Source organism: Tachypleus tridentatus, chromosome 2 (genome assembly GCF_004210375.1).
Source record: "Tachypleus tridentatus isolate NWPU-2018 chromosome 2, ASM421037v1, whole genome shotgun sequence".
NCBI classification, from domain to species: Eukaryota; Metazoa; Arthropoda; class Merostomata; order Xiphosura; family Limulidae; genus Tachypleus; species Tachypleus tridentatus.
Genome location: NC_134826.1, coordinates 125,774,013 through 125,791,209, shown reverse-complemented (window position 1 = coordinate 125,791,209; position 17,197 = coordinate 125,774,013). Strand labels below are relative to the sequence as shown.

The 17,197-nt window shown below is 37.3% G+C and overlaps 2 non-coding genes across 2 annotated transcripts; both read left to right on the top strand.

Annotated features, from left to right (window-relative positions):
• The first annotated feature begins 4,056 nt into the window (after positions 1 to 4,056).
• Positions 4,057 to 4,148, top strand: TRNAI-UAU (transfer RNA isoleucine (anticodon UAU)). Its single transcript is given in 2 exon segments — positions 4,057 to 4,094; positions 4,113 to 4,148. It is a non-coding gene; the product is annotated as a tRNA-Ile (tRNA).
• An 11,191-nt stretch (positions 4,149 to 15,339) lies between these two features.
• TRNAI-UAU (transfer RNA isoleucine (anticodon UAU)) lies at positions 15,340 to 15,431 on the top strand. The gene is given in 2 exon segments: positions 15,340 to 15,377; positions 15,396 to 15,431. It is a non-coding gene; the product is annotated as a tRNA-Ile (tRNA).
• Positions 15,432 to 17,197: the final 1,766 nt, after the last annotated feature.

Below are 17,197 nucleotides of genomic sequence, written 5' to 3'. Positions count from 1 at the left end.
AAAGATTGAAGTCCGTAAAAGAATATTGTTTTTGTAAACATTTTTCCTGTTATGTCGTTCTAGCTCAATGTAATTTGCAACCATAAAACAAAAAAGATGTTTCTGTTGAAGTGGTTTTGTGTTGGTCATACGTGTGTAACATACTGATATGTTGTGAGACACGTGTGTCTAAAGTACTTCCAGCTTCTCTTATATGTGCGTCTCCACATATATTACAAAGATTTGATAAACGAAGTTTTTCGCGTGACACGTTTGTTCCACGGCGTTTTCTTTGGCGTTTCATGTTTTATCTGTTTTTTATGTTATGTTGTTTGTCAGTTGATACTGTTTAATGACTTTACGAATCTCGGTTGTGATTACGTTGTTATTGAAAGGAATGTTCATTGCGGATATTTGCGTATATTTGTTGCTGTTTTTGCAGAGTTATTGTTTTCTGTGGTTTCGAAACGCTGGCACTGTAATATTCGGTGTATCAGTTTCACAGTAGTAATGTATTAAAATCATTTTGCGCTGTTTGAATGGCATTCTGAGTGGAATAATTTCGATTTATTGTCTTTAATTCTCAAATTATTGTTTCCATTTTAACTCGTTCTGGATGGTGTAATTTATTATGAAGAAATATCTGCTTATTATATTCTTTCAGGGCGGTAGATCCTGGGGGGATACATCCCCCCTTCATTTCAGGTGGGGGTATGGTGCAAACAATCATCCCCCATACAGTTTGGTCTGTTGAATTGTTTATTGCATTACAGGCCTACAAATTGTGTGTTTGTTCTTGTGATTCTCGTGTTCTTACCAATCGATTTACATAATTAGGCCTAGATGTAGGATTTTTCGGTAGCCGAAATGTACAGCTTTGATATAGGCGTTCTTATAAGCTTTTCGATCTAAGCGATAGTTTGTAAGTATTAGTCAGAAGGCCTAAGTATACATGCAAGGCTTGCAAGAACTATAATAGAATCTACGTACGTCTTGTACGTAGTGTAAGATTAAATAACATTTTCATCACAACAGATTGAAGAGAGCGTGAAATTCGAAAATAATACTCCCAAGCAAAAACTCCTGTTATCTAGATCTGGCAGGCGATTTGCAGCTTGTAGCTGCGTCAATCTTATGTGTATATTGTGCGGTTTTCCTACGCTATTTGTTCTTATGCATGTCTAACCGGTTTTATTGTCGTACGCCTTACTCTCCTTAGCCGACGAAGGTGCTGACCATAGTGTATATTTAGTGTACAGTTAACGACAGGTTCGGGCCGCTCGGATCCAGACGCGCCTTACGTCGCCCCTCTCCGCTCCCTTTAGTTTAAACTTCGATTTTACAACAGGGCTCATATCATCCAGACGGACATCTAATACCACGACAGAAAGCAAAATCTCAAAATATCAACTTCTAGGGCAAGTGGTTTGATAAGTTCCCATGGCTGCACTTCGACAATCAGACTCAAAAAAGTCATATGCTTTCATTGTGCCAAGGCGTAAAAAAAAGAGGTCTTTTTTACAGGGAAATTGGAGAGGCCAGTGGAGTATTCCTTCATATCCACCTTTTTTGCAACTGGAAAAAAAGGCAAAACAGAAATTCAACGAAAACCAATCCTCTTCTCCCCACAGATTCGCTATATCTCCAGAAGGTTTACTTGATGTAACTCCAGTGATTGTCTAGCTACATGATGGAAAATGAAGCAGCAGGAAGAATGCAAAAGAAGTCTAGCTAAAAAATTCAGAAGTTTACGTTTCTTACTGCGTCAAGGTTTAGCATTACGTGGAAATACTGATACGGTGGGGATCTTCCTGCAGTTAATGAAGCTCCTGGAAGAGGAAGAACCTACTTGTTAAAGAAAAGCACATTCACATCATCCCAGGTTCGGAATGAAATAATGGAGACGTTCAGCCAACAAATGTTGAAGAACATAGCACACGAAGTTCAGCAAAGTAATATCTTTCCATTAATGGTTAATGGCACTCAAGATGTTACAGGTGCCGAATAGGAAGCAATATGCGTACGATACGTAGATGACAACCTTCCTTGACGTCCACGAGAAATTTCTTGGTTTGTACAGTGTTTCCAATACATCTGGTGAAAAAATATCCTCGACCATACTTGATGTACTGACTGGACTCAATTTACCACAGACACGATTAAGAGCACAAACGTATGATGGAGCGGCTAACATGAGTGGTGCGTACAGTGGAGGCCAGGCAAAAGTAAAAGAGAAGCAACCGTCAGCTTAGTTTTTTCACTGCGGAGCACACAAGGCTAATTTAATAATGCAACATGCAGTTGAAGGTTGTGAATGTGTTCGAGATTCTATCCAGTGGGTACATGAAATTGGTGTCTTGCTTCAGAGGTCAGGTAAATACAAGACAATCTTTGAAAATATTGTATCGTCAGACAGCCACAATGGTCCAGTTAAATACATCCGCCCACTGTGTTCAACACGGTGGTTGTGCCGCCTATCTGTAATTAAATGTGCTAATGATCACTACAGTGACATTGTTGATTCTTTGTCTGAATTAGCAAATGAAAAATCAGATGTACCAGTGAATGCACGAGGTCTGCTGGACAGATTTGACAAAGGAAAGACAGTTTTAGGATTGTTGATGGCTCAGCATTCATTAGCTGTATTAAAGGAACTTAACCGTGCATTCCAAGCACAATCAGCGACAGTATCTGACATGATTGAAACCTCTGCAATGACAGTTGAGCAATTGCGGGTATTGCGAACAGAGGAAAATTACAACAAGATATTTCATGAAGCTGAGAAAAAGGTAACTTCCCTTGATCTGGTGCCTATTGAAATACCACGCATTCGCAAACTCCCCAGAAGGATAACAGGTAATGGCTCAGCACACCATTCTGCAACAGCTAGAGATTACTGCAGAAGCCAATATATTGAATTTGTAGACGCAGTCATAGAACATCTGACCACTACATTCAATGCAGACAACAATGACATGAGGCAATATCTGGCACTGGAGAACATGATCAAATCTGGCAAGATTGACAACTCGGTTATAAAGTTCCATAGAGAAATCTCTGCACAACGGCTCGAGTTTCAGTTGCTCATGTTCAAAGTAACTTCAAAAGAAGTATCTCTGAAAGGTGCGAAGGATGCTTACTGTAAAATGCATGAAACAAGCCAGCAGATGTTAAACGAAGTGATTCTTCTTAAGAAAATTTTGCTTGTATGTCCAGTATCCAGTTACATATGTGAATGCAGCTTTTCTCATTAAGACGGTTAAAGACGTGGCTAGGGTCAACTATGTCTCAGTGCCGCCTCAACCATGTGGCAGTTTGTCACACTCACAAAGATGAGGTGCCAGGATAAATATAGAAGAGATTATGAAAGAATTCATAAACAGATCATCACAAAGGAGGTCTACTTTTGGGAACATGTAGACTAGAGGACCAATGAATAATTATGTGCTACATTGTATTGATGTGTAATTTTCAAGAGTTCGCAAAGACATTTTAATTATTTTTATCAAACAACATTTTTGGTAGATATAAACTTATCAAGGGTAATTACTAATTTTATTAATATTTGAAAACGTAATTCATGCAATGAAAGTTATGAGTAACCTTGTCAAGTATAATGGCCATCTTTTATACTGTGCAGGAATAAATTCATGTGGCAGCTAATTTGTGACACATTTGTCTTTATTCTGTTAACATTTTGAAAACTGTTCACAAGACCTCACTTACACAAACTTGCATGGAAACCGTGAAGTATCGTGGCAACAAGAGTACTCTGTGACTGTATGTTTACAGCTTTCAGGTTCTCGTAATTAGAGATTACAAATTTGCAAATTGAACAGTCCACATAAGTTGTTGCAAAAATCATCCCCACCCCCATCAGGTGTAAAAACTCTACGCCCCAGGATTCTTTGTTATGTATAAAGCTTCGTAATTGTCTGTATTGGATTTTTATTGCTACGTCTAAGAATGTTAAGTATCCTTCTGGGTTGGGTAGTTTAAGTGTTAACTTGGCTAATAGTTAAAGGTTTATAGGAAATAGTGAAGCATTCTAGTGATTCTATTGCAATTACAATCATATCCCCAGTGGCGCAATCGGTTAACGCTCGGTACTTATAAGACAGTACTTGTGGGATATGCCGGGGTTATGAGTTCGAGCCTCACCTGGGGAATAAACATTTTGTTCTCTACCTCGTTGTCACGTAGGCAAAGCATTTCAATTGAAATTCGCGATCTGATATTTTGGCCCGGGATGACCAGGTGGTTAAGACACTCGACTCGTAACTCGAGAGTCGCGTGTTCAAATTCCCTTCACAGCAAACACGCTCGCCCTTTGAGTCATGGAGGCCTTATAAGGAGACTATCAATTCCAATATTCGTTGTTAAAAGACGAGCACATGAGTTATTGTGGACTGTGATACTAAATTAAAGACGGCTAGAGCAGATAACCCTCATGAATCTTAGCGCGAATTTCAAAACAAATCGTTTCGGAAATATGCCCTCGATATATCTCTACCATATTTCTGTTATTAAACCTGTGTTTTATCTATATCTGTCAAGAGTTTTGATTTCTTGTGTCACTGCTGCACTGTTATCTTTTGCAACTCCTTTGTTTGGTTTGTACAAAGTGTATAAAATAACTGTTGTGTGAGACAAATATAAGTATTGTGTGGGTGGTTTCTAATGTGATGTTTGCTGGAAAATGTCTTGATCCTCGTATACACTAAACATCCTCGCCCTTTCAGTCGTGAGGTCGTTATAATGTGACGATCAGTTGCAATAATAGTTGATAATAGAGAAGCCAACAGTTGGCGGTGGGTGGAGACGAATTGCTGCTTTCCCTCTTGTGTGTGTGTGTGTTTTCTTCAGCAAAGCCACATTGGTCTCTCATCTGAGTCTACCGAAGGGTATCAAACCCATGATTTTAACGTTGTAAATCCGTAAACTTACCGGTGTATTAGCGGAGGACTTTCCCTTTAGTCATACACTACGAAATGATGGACGGCTAGCGCGAATAACCCTCGGGTAGCTCTGCGCGAAATTCAAAAACAAACAAACAAACATATTTTAAATATTTTTTATTTTAACTGACTTTTTTTCCTTTGTAGTTTCGTTAGTGTTAATATACACAATCGTTTATTATTAGAATATTCGTTAAATTGTTAACACTCTAATATTATAGTACAGTTATAACACTAACCATACAGCTGTACTAACATATTACGTATATGACTATTTTATAAGATATAAACATAAAAAGATTTACTATATATTTTATGATTAGTTAAAAACACATAAACAGAAAATACAAGTTCTTAAGGAACAGAAGTAAGTTGAAAGGATATAAAGTATACTTAAGGGTTAAAAACGAATTGTGAGATTGTGTGATATTCCACAGTATGCAAGTGTTGATCTGAAAGTGATGGTGTCAAGTGTATCGGTGTAATGTATTGTTTTTGAATGGTGGTTTAGTTACATATGCCATCAAGTGTCTCTATTCATCTACGGATTATATTGTTTAATAATTATAGTTTCCATGTTTTTTTCCTTTTTAAATCCTTAGTATTTTGTAAGGTAGAAATTAAAAATGCGTTTTTTGTGTTCCCTCTCTACACAACAAGTGTTTCTGTTGAAGTGGTTTTGTGTTGGTCATACGTGTGTAACATACTGATGTGTTGTGAGACTCGTGTGTCAAAGTGTCTGGACGCTCGGATCCAGACGCGCCTTACATCGCCCCACTCCGCTCCCTTTAGTTTGAGCTTCGATTTTACAACAGGACTCATATCATCCAGACGGACGACAGAAAGCAAAATCTCAAAATATAAACTTCTAGGGCAAGTGGTTTGATAAGTTCCCATGGCTGCACTTCGACAATCAGACTCAAAAAGTCATATGCTTTCATTGTGCCTAGGCGTAAAATAGAGGTCTTTTTACAGGGAAATTGGAGAGGCCAGTGGAGTATTCCTTCATATCCACCGGTTTTTGCAACTGGAAAAAAGGCAAAACAGAAATTCAACGAACACCAATCCTCCACTCCCCACAGATTCGATATATCTCCAGAAGGTTTACTTGATATAACTCCAGTGATTGTCTAGCTACATGATGGAAAAATGAAGCAGTAGGAAGTCTTGCGAAGAAATTCAGAAGTTTACGTTTCTTACTGCGTCAAGCTTTAGCATTACGTGGACATACTGATACGGAGTAGGAAGAACCTACTTGTTAAAGAAAAGCACATTCACATCACCCCAGGCTCGGAATGAAATAATGGAGACGTTCAGCCATCAAATGCTGAGGAACATAGCACACGAAGTGCGTCAAAGTAAAATATTTGCATTAATGGTTGAAGGCACTGAAGATGTTAGAGGTGCCGAACAGGAAGCAATATGTATACGATACGTAGATGAGAACCTTGTCGTCCACGAGTAATTTCTTGGTTTGTACAATGTTTCCAATACAACTGGTGAAATAATATCCTGGACCATACTTGATGTACTGACTAGACTCAATTTACCAGTTTCAGGATTTAGAGCACAAACTTATGATGGAGCCGCTAACTTAACGATTGGAGCATGCGTAAAAACAAGAACACTATATTATTTTGCAAGTTAAACGTCACTTTCTTCTTCGTCATGCCACAATGAATGTGTGTTGACAAATCAGTTCTGATAAAACACCAGATTTACTCTAGCTCTAGTTACAAGTTACTTTGACATGCAAAGAACAGTTGAGTAATGAAGATAAAATTTTCGTTTTTTAACCGAAAATAGGAAGATAGAAATAAAACACATAAAATGAATTCAAGGAATTTGAAAATGACTCAGTATTCTCTAAAAACAGTTCATCAGAAACATGTAAAAGGAATAGCAAGAAGATGGTGCAAATTGTTTGGGGTGATAAGTTTCATGGATGAATGACTATTCCAATGGAAATAAACAAAAACACAACAACAAACTGTTCTTGTAGTATTAAGTTGCTGATAAGTGTGGTCACTATAGACGAAAGGTTTTTTCTTTCATTTGTTTCACACTTTTATTAATCCATTTGCAAAGTGAACATTTAGCATGGGATTAAATAAGATCCACCTAAAACAAAATATGATTGGATTTTCTATAAAGTTATGTAAAAATTAGGGTATGTAGGAGGTTATTATTCTTATTTTCTAATCTTATTTTTGATTACTTAGCCTAATATTGGGCATAAATGTATTGAACAATGACGAATCAGAGAACAGAATGAATACCAAACATTTAACTTTATGCTCGCTGATCGTTAAATGGAAAACTAGGGACAAACAGGATGAGAAAAAGAGTATTATCTCTTTTAATTGACCTCAGGAAAGTCGAACCTTCTCAAGACTTGAGTAAAAACCTGACCCACACTTGTCCACTACGGTACCATTAAATTTATTGTTATCTTCATTGAAGGGTACACGGTTCTGATAAAAATATCTATAATATTAAAATGGCCATGACTCTTTTTAGGACTACCGAGTAAGTAGAGAGTCCATGGCTCGATGGAGACCCTGGAGAAGACATGGGAAAAAACTGATTAAGAAAAGAGGTTTCGTATACCAATCCTTTTAGATGGTTTGTTTATTTGTTTTTGAATTTCGCGCAACACTACACGAGGGATATTTGCACTAGCTGTTCCCAATTTAGCAGTGTAAGACTAGGGAGAAGGCAGCTAGTCATCATTACTGACGCCAACTTTTGGGCTACTCTTTTACCAACAAATGGTGGGTTGACTGTCGTCACATAATAAAGCCCTCGCGGCTGAAAGGGTAAGCATGTTTGATGTGACGGGAATTCGAACCTGCAACCCTCAGATTCAGTGTGTTCGAGGATAATGTTATTCCCCTTCGCGCCGCCGGCATAAATGCTGTGAAAAGATAGGGGATTAGTGATTACAATTTGAGCGATTGTTGATGGTTGTTAACCAAGGGATTTGGCGGATGTTTGGTAGATGTAGAGGTAGAGAGAAGATCAAAGCAAGTTTCTTCGGTGGTGATGACGGCTTTGATGATGTGGAGTTGATGGGAGTAAGAATGTTTATAGTATTCGAACAAATATGTCCCAGTAGTCGCCCTTTTAACAGGACTACTTGGTGACTGGGATTCATAAATCCAATGCCATGGTTAGAATCACAGTATTTAAGAGTGCCAGGAAATTAGATGTGGGGGAGAACCTCGAGAAAACCCACTTTCAGACGACAGGCGCTGAATTGTTTATTTGTCCTGTGCCCAAAATGAAAAGGAAGCGTCTTGGATTGATTAGTAATGTCTGTTGAGTGTACTTAGATGTCTTTCGAGGCTAGGCATTCATTGTAGAGAGATATTTTGTATAACGCATGTTTTTGTTTGTTTTGAATTTCGCGCAAACCTATACGAGTGCTATCTACGCTATTCGTTTATAATTTAGCAGTGTAAGACTAGAAGGAAGACAGCGAGTCATCTAAACCCACTGTCATATTTTGGGTTACTCACTAACCAACGAATTGTGAGATTGACTGTTACAGTTTAACGAATTCACAGCTGAAAGGACGAGCATGTTTGGTTGGAAGGGTCTCTAACCGGTGGCCCGCAGATTGTGAATCGAAAACACTAACCATCTGGCCCTGCCGAGTCGCAGGACTATCGTATGGGTTTAGTTTTGTTGTTGATGCATCGTTCTTAAGTTTGTAAGTATTATTAAAGTAAAATGTGCAGGATTTTCGTATAGATTTACTCTAATTGTGATTACATTCTCCCTATCTTTATTAGTATTATTGACGTAAAATGTACAAGCTTGTAGTGTTAATCTAATAGCGGAGAAATATTTTGATTAGGGAAATTTTAATGAATGTAAATGCTTTAGAAAACCGACAAATTGCACTCAATGGAACATAAAAATAAAAAAAAAATCTCGTGACGTAAGATCTTGAAATGTAGGAATTATTATAATTTAAAGAATTTGTCCTTTATTAACCTCACCTGTTTGTCAGCCATCAGAAATTAAATCACAGGCGTGTTTACTGTGTCATATAAGACTCGAAGTAAAGTTAACGTATCTGTGAATATCAAATCAGTACAATGTGATTTGAAAAGGTAACATCCGGTTTCCAAGTGTTCTAAATTGTATATATTATCCGGAAGTGAACTGCAATAGAAGCTAGGGGACGTTACTCCTATTATTCATCAAGTTAGCGAATAATAGAATTGACTTCCTAATTATTTAATCTGTTTTATATATATTTATTTGAATGCTGGGACTTCTTAGTTGTCATTTTATTTGAAATGTATCATTATGTAATTGAACGAAACATGTATCAGAGACCGTTTAGAGGGGGTTTTTGTTGTATAATTATACAATGCGAAACACAGAATTAAAGAATGTATTTAGAAGATTAATTCTAACGACTGTCGTAACCAACCAGTGATAAAACACGAGACGATGTTGTTACTAATATAAACAGGGACGACACTGCTACCTATGGGTAGGATTCTACGCTGTGCCCACTGAACAATTAACTCTATTGAGAAGCGAACAGTAAACCTATGGACTACGTTATGGAGCTTTATTTATAAAAGATGATGCATCCATGCACACTTGGAAACACGGTAGGTGTGCTTCGTGCACTTCGTTAGTAATCCAATACAGGGATAACGAAGTACAATAAAACGTTGTGTAGTGCTTTGTACAACTATTTCGTTTGGTGTCGTAACAAGCACCCGGCGACAACCTATGGATATAACACCAAGTACATCCCGTGATAGGCAAAGCACAGACAATCTATTATGTAGCTTTGCGCTTAGCAACAAACTAAACAAGACCGAATACGTAATACCACATAGAAAGCAGGCATAATCTGAAATTCTATCATATTTAAACATTATCTATTGTTTGAGTTGATGTTTTTTTTGTCCAAAAAACTTTAATGAATGTGTTATTTCATATCCTTAAATCATTATTAGTTAGTAAAGTGTATGAACAAGCACTAAATATAGTCAGTAGTTTACTGACAGACATGTTTCAAAATGCACGTAAGATAGGGAGATGTATAGGCACAAGTATATTTTAATATCTACTGTTATGTTCATATTTACACTCAAGAAAAAACTTTACAAATGTTTGTATGTAATAGAATAAACAGCTTTACTGAAGTACACACCTTTAGTATGCTGAACAGTTAGTATGCAAGACAGTTGTATATGTCTATTAACAATTCATAACCTTTTTTTTTATCACTATCCATATTATATATGTATATATCAGTATTACTATTTCGTTCTTTTCTTCCCCTCACGTGGCACAGCGGAATGTCTTCAGATATACTCCACTAGAAACTGGGGTTTGATCCTCCAGATGTGTAGCTTTTCTACTAATAACAAAGTGTAAACACAGATTTATTTATTATTATTTTTGCATCTCAGCTTCAACTACTTGAAACCTGGGGAAGTCAACACTAATTATGATAAAGAAAGTCACTGCTGTGGTAAAATCTTTGTTAACTTTACTTGCTTATTACAGGAACGGCAGGTGAGCAGTGTTTAATAAATCACGGTAACTTGCATCTTTACAAGATCTTCACACGAGTAATATTTATTGGAGAATGGGCCTTTGGTGGAACTTTTGATTTTGGACATAAGCCACGTTATAAATCCGTGTGATACCATAAAATATTCCCCGCTTCTAATTAGCTGCTTTCCATTTAATTGATTTGTTTGGAATTAAACACAAAGCTGCACAAATGGGCTATCTGTGCTCAAGCCGTCACGGGTATCGAAACCCAGCTTCTAGCGTTGTCAATCCACAAAGTTACCATTGTGCCACTGGGGGGGCCATTTAATTAGTAGTTCAGAATTAAAGACGGCATGCGTAACCTTCCCTTAAATACAAAATTTATTACAATAAATTTCAACATGTATTTTAATGCCTGTTTCAACAATATGGCTTTAAAATGTTTTGATCTTGGTTAATTTGCCCATTTTCTTTTGTGAAGTGTATCGGTAATTAAGTCTACAAATATGTTGCTCTTGAAATTTACTATGTTATAAATTTGAAGGCGATATAAATAATCACTTGTATAAGTTAAGGTGCTTTTCAGTTTACAACAAGTGCTTATCGCCGGTAACACCTTTTAGTTATTTTCTCAATCATCTAAAAAACTACAAATATCGCTAAATTTGCGTTATCATAAAATAGCAGAAACGTTAATAACATTTGGACTGTATTTTTTATTGAATTTTCCTACTTTGTTTTTTAATTCTGACACAAAGTTTCAGATGACTCATGCTCATCCTATCAATATATTTCCAACTAAAACCTTATACAAAGATTGAAGTCCGTAAAAGAATATTGTTTTTGTAAACATTTTTCCTGTTATGTCGTTCTAGCTCAATGTAATTTGCAACCATAAAACAAAAAAGATGTTTCTGTTGAAGTGGTTTTGTGTTGGTCATACGTGTGTAACATACTGATATGTTGTGAGACACGTGTGTCTAAAGTACTTCCAGCTTCTCTTATATGTGCGTCTCCACATATATTACAAAGATTTGATAAACGAAGTTTTTCGCGTGACACGTTTGTTCCACGGCGTTTTCTTTGGCGTTTCATGTTTTATCTGTTTTTTATGTTATGTTGTTTGTCAGTTGATACTGTTTAATGACTTTACGAATCTCGGTTGTGATTACGTTGTTATTGAAAGGAATGTTCATTGCGGATATTTGCGTATATTTGTTGCTGTTTTTGCAGAGTTATTGTTTTCTGTGGTTTCGAAACGCTGGCACTGTAATATTCGGTGTATCAGTTTCACAGTAGTAATGTATTAAAATCATTTTGCGCTGTTTGAATGGCATTCTGAGTGGAATAATTTCGATTTATTGTCTTTAATTCTCAAATTATTGTTTCCATTTTAACTCGTTCTGGATGGTGTAATTTATTATGAAGAAATATCTGCTTATTATATTCTTTCAGGGCGGTAGATCCTGGGGGATACATCCCCCCTTCATTTCAGGTGGGGGGTATGGTGCAAACAATCATCCCCCATACAGTTTGGTCTGTTGAATTGTTTATTGCATTACAGGCCTACAAATTGTGTGTTTGTTCTTGTGATTCTCGTGTTCTTACCAATCGATTTACATAATTAGGCCTAGATGTAGGATTTTTCAGTAGCCGAAATGTACAGCTTTGATATAGGCGTTCTTATAAGCTTTTCGATCTAAGCGATAGTTTGTAAGTATTAGTCAGAAGGCCTAAGTATACATGCAAGGCTTGCAAGAACTATAATAGAATCTACGTACGTCTTGTACGTAGTGTAAGATTAAATAACATTTTCATCACAACAGATTGAAGAGAGCGTGAAATTCGAAAATAATACTCCCAAGCAAAAACTCCTGTTATCTAGATCTGGCAGGCGATTTGCAGCTTGTAGCTGCGTCAATCTTATGTGTATATTGTGCGGTTTTCCTACGCTATTTGTTCTTATGCATGTCTAACCGGTTTTATTGTCGTACGCCTTACTCTCCTTAGCCGACGAAGGTGCTGACCATAGTGTATATTTAGTGTACAGTTAACGACAGGTTCGGGCCGCTCGGATCCAGACGCGCCTTACGTCGCCCCTCTCCGCTCCCTTTAGTTTAAACTTCGATTTTACAACAGGGCTCATATCATCCAGACGGACATCTAATACCACGACAGAAAGCAAAATCTCAAAATATCAACTTCTAGGGCAAGTGGTTTGATAAGTTCCCATGGCTGCACTTCGACAATCAGACTCAAAAAGTCATATGCTTTCATTGTGCCAAGGCGTAAAAAAAAGAGGTCTTTTTTACAGGGAAATTGGAGAGGCCAGTGGAGTATTCCTTCATATCCACCTTTTTTGCAACTGGAAAAAAAGGCAAAACAGAAATTCAACGAAAACCAATCCTCTTCTCCCCACAGATTCGCTATATCTCCAGAAGGTTTACTTGATGTAACTCCAGTGATTGTCTAGCTACATGATGGAAAATGAAGCAGCAGGAAGAATGCAAAAGAAGTCTAGCTAAAAAATTCAGAAGTTTACGTTTCTTACTGCGTCAAGGTTTAGCATTACGTGGACATACTGATACGGTGGGGAACTTCCTGCAGTTAATGAAGCTCCTGGAAAAGGAAGAACCTACTTGTTAAAGAAAAGCACATTCACATCACCCCAGGCTCGGAATGAAATAATGGAGACGTTCAGCCATCAAATGCTGAGGAACATAGCACACGAAGTGCAGCAAAGTAAAATCTTTGCATTAATGGTTAATGGCACTCAAGATGTTACAGGTGCCGAATGGGAAGCAATATGCGTACGATACGTAGATGAGAACCTTCTTTGACGTCCACGAGAAATTTCTTGGTTTGTACAGTGTTTCCAATACATCTGGTGAAACAATATCCTTGACCATACTTGATGTACTGACTGGACTCAATTTACTACAGTCACGATTAAGAGCACAAACGTATGATGGAGCCGCTAACATGAGTGGTGCGTACAGTGGATGCCAGGCAAAAGTAAAAGAGAAGCAACCGTCAGCTTTGTTTTTTCACTGCGGAGCACACAAGGCTAATTTAATAATGCAACATGGAGTTGAAGGTTGTGAATGTGTTCGAGATTCTATCCAGTGGGTACATGAACTTGGTGTCTTGCTTCAGAGGTCAGGTAAATACAAGACAATCTCTGAAAATATTGTATCGTCAGACAGCCACAATGGTCCAGTTAAATACATCCGCCCAATGTGTTCAACACGCTGGTTGTGCCGCCTATCTGCAATTACATGTGCTAATGATCACTACAGTGACATTGTTGATTCTTTGTCTGAATTAGCAAATGAAAAATCAGATGTATCAGTGAAAGCACGAGGTCTGCTGGACAGATTTGACAAAGAAAAGACAGTTTTAGGATTGTTGATGGCTCAGCATTCATTAGCTGTATTACAGGATCTAAACCGTGCATTCCAAGCACAATCAGCGACAGTATCTGACATGATTGAAACCTCTGCAATGACAGTTGAGCAATTGCGGGTATTGCGAACAGAGGAAAATTACAACAAGATATTTCATGAAGCTGAGAAAAAGGTAACTTCCCTTGATCTGGTGCCTATTGAAATACCACGCATTCGCAGACTCCCCAGAAGGATAACAGGTAATGGCTCAGCACACCATTCTGCAACAGCTAGAGATTACTGTAGAAGCCAATATATTGAATTTGTAGACGCAGTCATAGAACATCTGACCACTACATTCAATGCAGACAACAATGACATGAGGCAATACCTGGCACTTGAGAACATGATCAAATCTGGCAAGATTGACAACTCGGTTATAAACTTCTATAGAGAAATCTCTGCACAACGGCTCGAGTTTCATTTGCTCATGTTCAAAGTAACTTCAAAAGCAGTATCTCTGAAAGGTGCGAAGGATGCTTACTGTAAAATGTATGAAACAAGCCAGCAGATGTTAAACGAAGTGTTTCTTCTCAAGAAAATTTTGCTTGTATGTCCAGTATCCAGCTACAAATGTGAACGCAGCTTTTCTCATTAAGACGGTTAAAGACGTGGTTAAGGTCAACTATGTCTCAGTGTCGCCTCAACCATGTGGCAGTTTGTCACACTCACAAAGATGAGGTGCCAGGATAAATATAGAAGAGATTATGAAAGAATTCATAAACAGATCATCACAAAGGAGGTCTACGTTTGGGAACATGTAGACTAGAGGACCAATGAATAATTATGTGCTACATTGTATTGATGTGTAATTTTCAAGAGTTCGCAAAGACATTTTAATTATTTTTATCAAACAACATTTTCGGTAGATATAAACTTATCAAGGGTAATTACTAATTTTATTAATATTTGAAAACGTAATTCATGCAAGGAAAGTTATAAGTAACCTTGTCAAGTATAATGGCCATCTTTTATACTGTGCAGGAATAAATTCATTTGGCAGCTAATTTGTGACTCATTTGTCTTTATTCTGTTAACATTTTGAGAACTGTTCACAAGACCTCACTTACACAAACCTGCATGGAAAACGTGAAGTATCGTAGCAACACGATTACTCTGTGACTGTATATTTACATCTTTCAGGTTCTCGTAATTAGAGATTACCAATTTGCAAATTGAACAGTCCACATAAGTTGTTGCAAAAAGCATCCCCACCCCCATGAGGTGTAAAAACTCTGCGCCCCAGGATTCTTTGTTATGTATAAAGCTTCGTAGTTGTATGTATTGGATTTTTATTGCTACGTCTAAGAATGTTAAGTATCTTTCTTGGTTGGGTAGTTTAAGTGTTATCGTGGCTAATAAGTAAAGGTTTTTAGAAAGTAGTGAAGTATTCTAGTGCTTCTATTGCAACTACAATCGTATCCCCAGTGGCGCAATTGGTTAGCGCACGGTACTTATAAGACAGTACTTGTGGGATATGCCGGGGTTGTGAGTTCGAGCCTCACCTGGGGAATAAACATTTTGTTCTCTACCTCGTTGTCACGCAGGTAGAGCATTTCAATTGAAATTCACGATCTGATATTTTGACCCGGCATGACCAGGTGGTTAAGAGACTCCACTCGTAAACCGTGAGTCGCGGGTTCGAATTCCCTTCACACCAAACACGCTCGCCCTTTGAGTCATGGAGGCCTTATAAGGAGACTATCAATCCCAATATTCGTTGTTAAAAGACTAGCACATGAGTTATTGTGGACTGTGATACTAAATTAAAGACGGCTGGAGCAGATAACCGTCATGAATCTTAGCGCGAATTACAAAACAAATCGTTTCGGAAATATGCCCTCGATATATCTCTACCATATTTCTGTTATTAAACCTGTGTTTTATCTATATGTATCAAGAGTTTTGATTTCTCGTGTCACTGCTGCACTGTTACCTTTTGCAACTCCTTTGTTTGGTTTGTACAAAGTGTATAAAATAACTGTTGTGTGAGACAAATATAAGTATTGTGTGGGTGATTTCTAATGTAATGTTTGCTGGAAAATGTCTTGATCCTCGTATACACTAAACATCCTCGCCCTTTCAGTCGTGGGGTCGTTAAAATGTGACGATCAGTTGCAATATTAGTTGATAATAGAGTAGCCAACAGTTGGCGGTGGGTGGAGACGAATTGCTGCTTTCCCTCTTGTGTGTGGGTGTGTTTTCTTCAGCAAAGCCACATTGGTCTCTCATCTTAGTCTACCGAAGGGTATCGAACCCATGATTTTAACGTTGTAACTCCGTAAACTTACCGGTGTGTTAGCGGAGGAATTTCCCTTTAGTAATAAACTAATGATGGACGGCTAGCGCGAATAACCCTCGGGTAGCTCTGCGCGAAATTCAAAAACAAACAAACAAACAAACATATTTTAAATATTTTTTATCTTAACTGACGTTTTTCCTTTGCAGTTTCGTTAGTGTTAATACACACAACCGTTTATTATTAGAATATTCGTTAAATTATTAACACTCTAATATTATAGTACAGTTATAACACTAACCATACAGCTGTACTAACATATTACGTATATGACTATTTTATAAGATATAAACATAAAAAGATTTACAATATATTTTATGATTAGTTAAAAACACATAAACAGAAAATACAAGTTCTTAAGGAACAGAAGTAAGTTGAAAGGATATAAAGTATCCTTAAGGGTTAAAAACGAATTGTGAGACTGTGTGATAATCCCCAGTATGCAAGTGTTAATCTGAAAGTAATGGTGTCAAGTGTATCGGTGTAATTTATTGTTTTTGAATGGTGGTTTAGTTACATATGCCATCAAGTGCCTCTATTCATCTACGGATTATATTCTTTAATAAGTATAGTTTCCATATTTTTTCTTTTTAAAATCCTTCGTATTTTGTAAGGTATAAATTTAAAATGGGTTTTCTGTGTTTTTTGTGTTGCCTGTCTATGCAACAAGTGTTTCTGTTGAAGTGGTTTTGTGTTGGTCATACGTGTGTAACATACTGATGTGTTGTGAGACACGTGTGTGTAAAGTACTTCCAGCTTCTCTTATATATGCGTCTCCACATATATTACAAAGATTTGATAAACGAAGTTTTTCGCGTGACACCTTTGTTCCACGGCGTTTTCTCTGGCGTTTCATGTTTTATCTGTTTCTTATGTTATGTTGGTTGTCAGTTGATACCGTTTAATGACTTTATGAATCTCGGTTGTGATTACGTTGTTATTGAAAGGAATGTTCATTGCGGATATTTGCGTATGTTTGT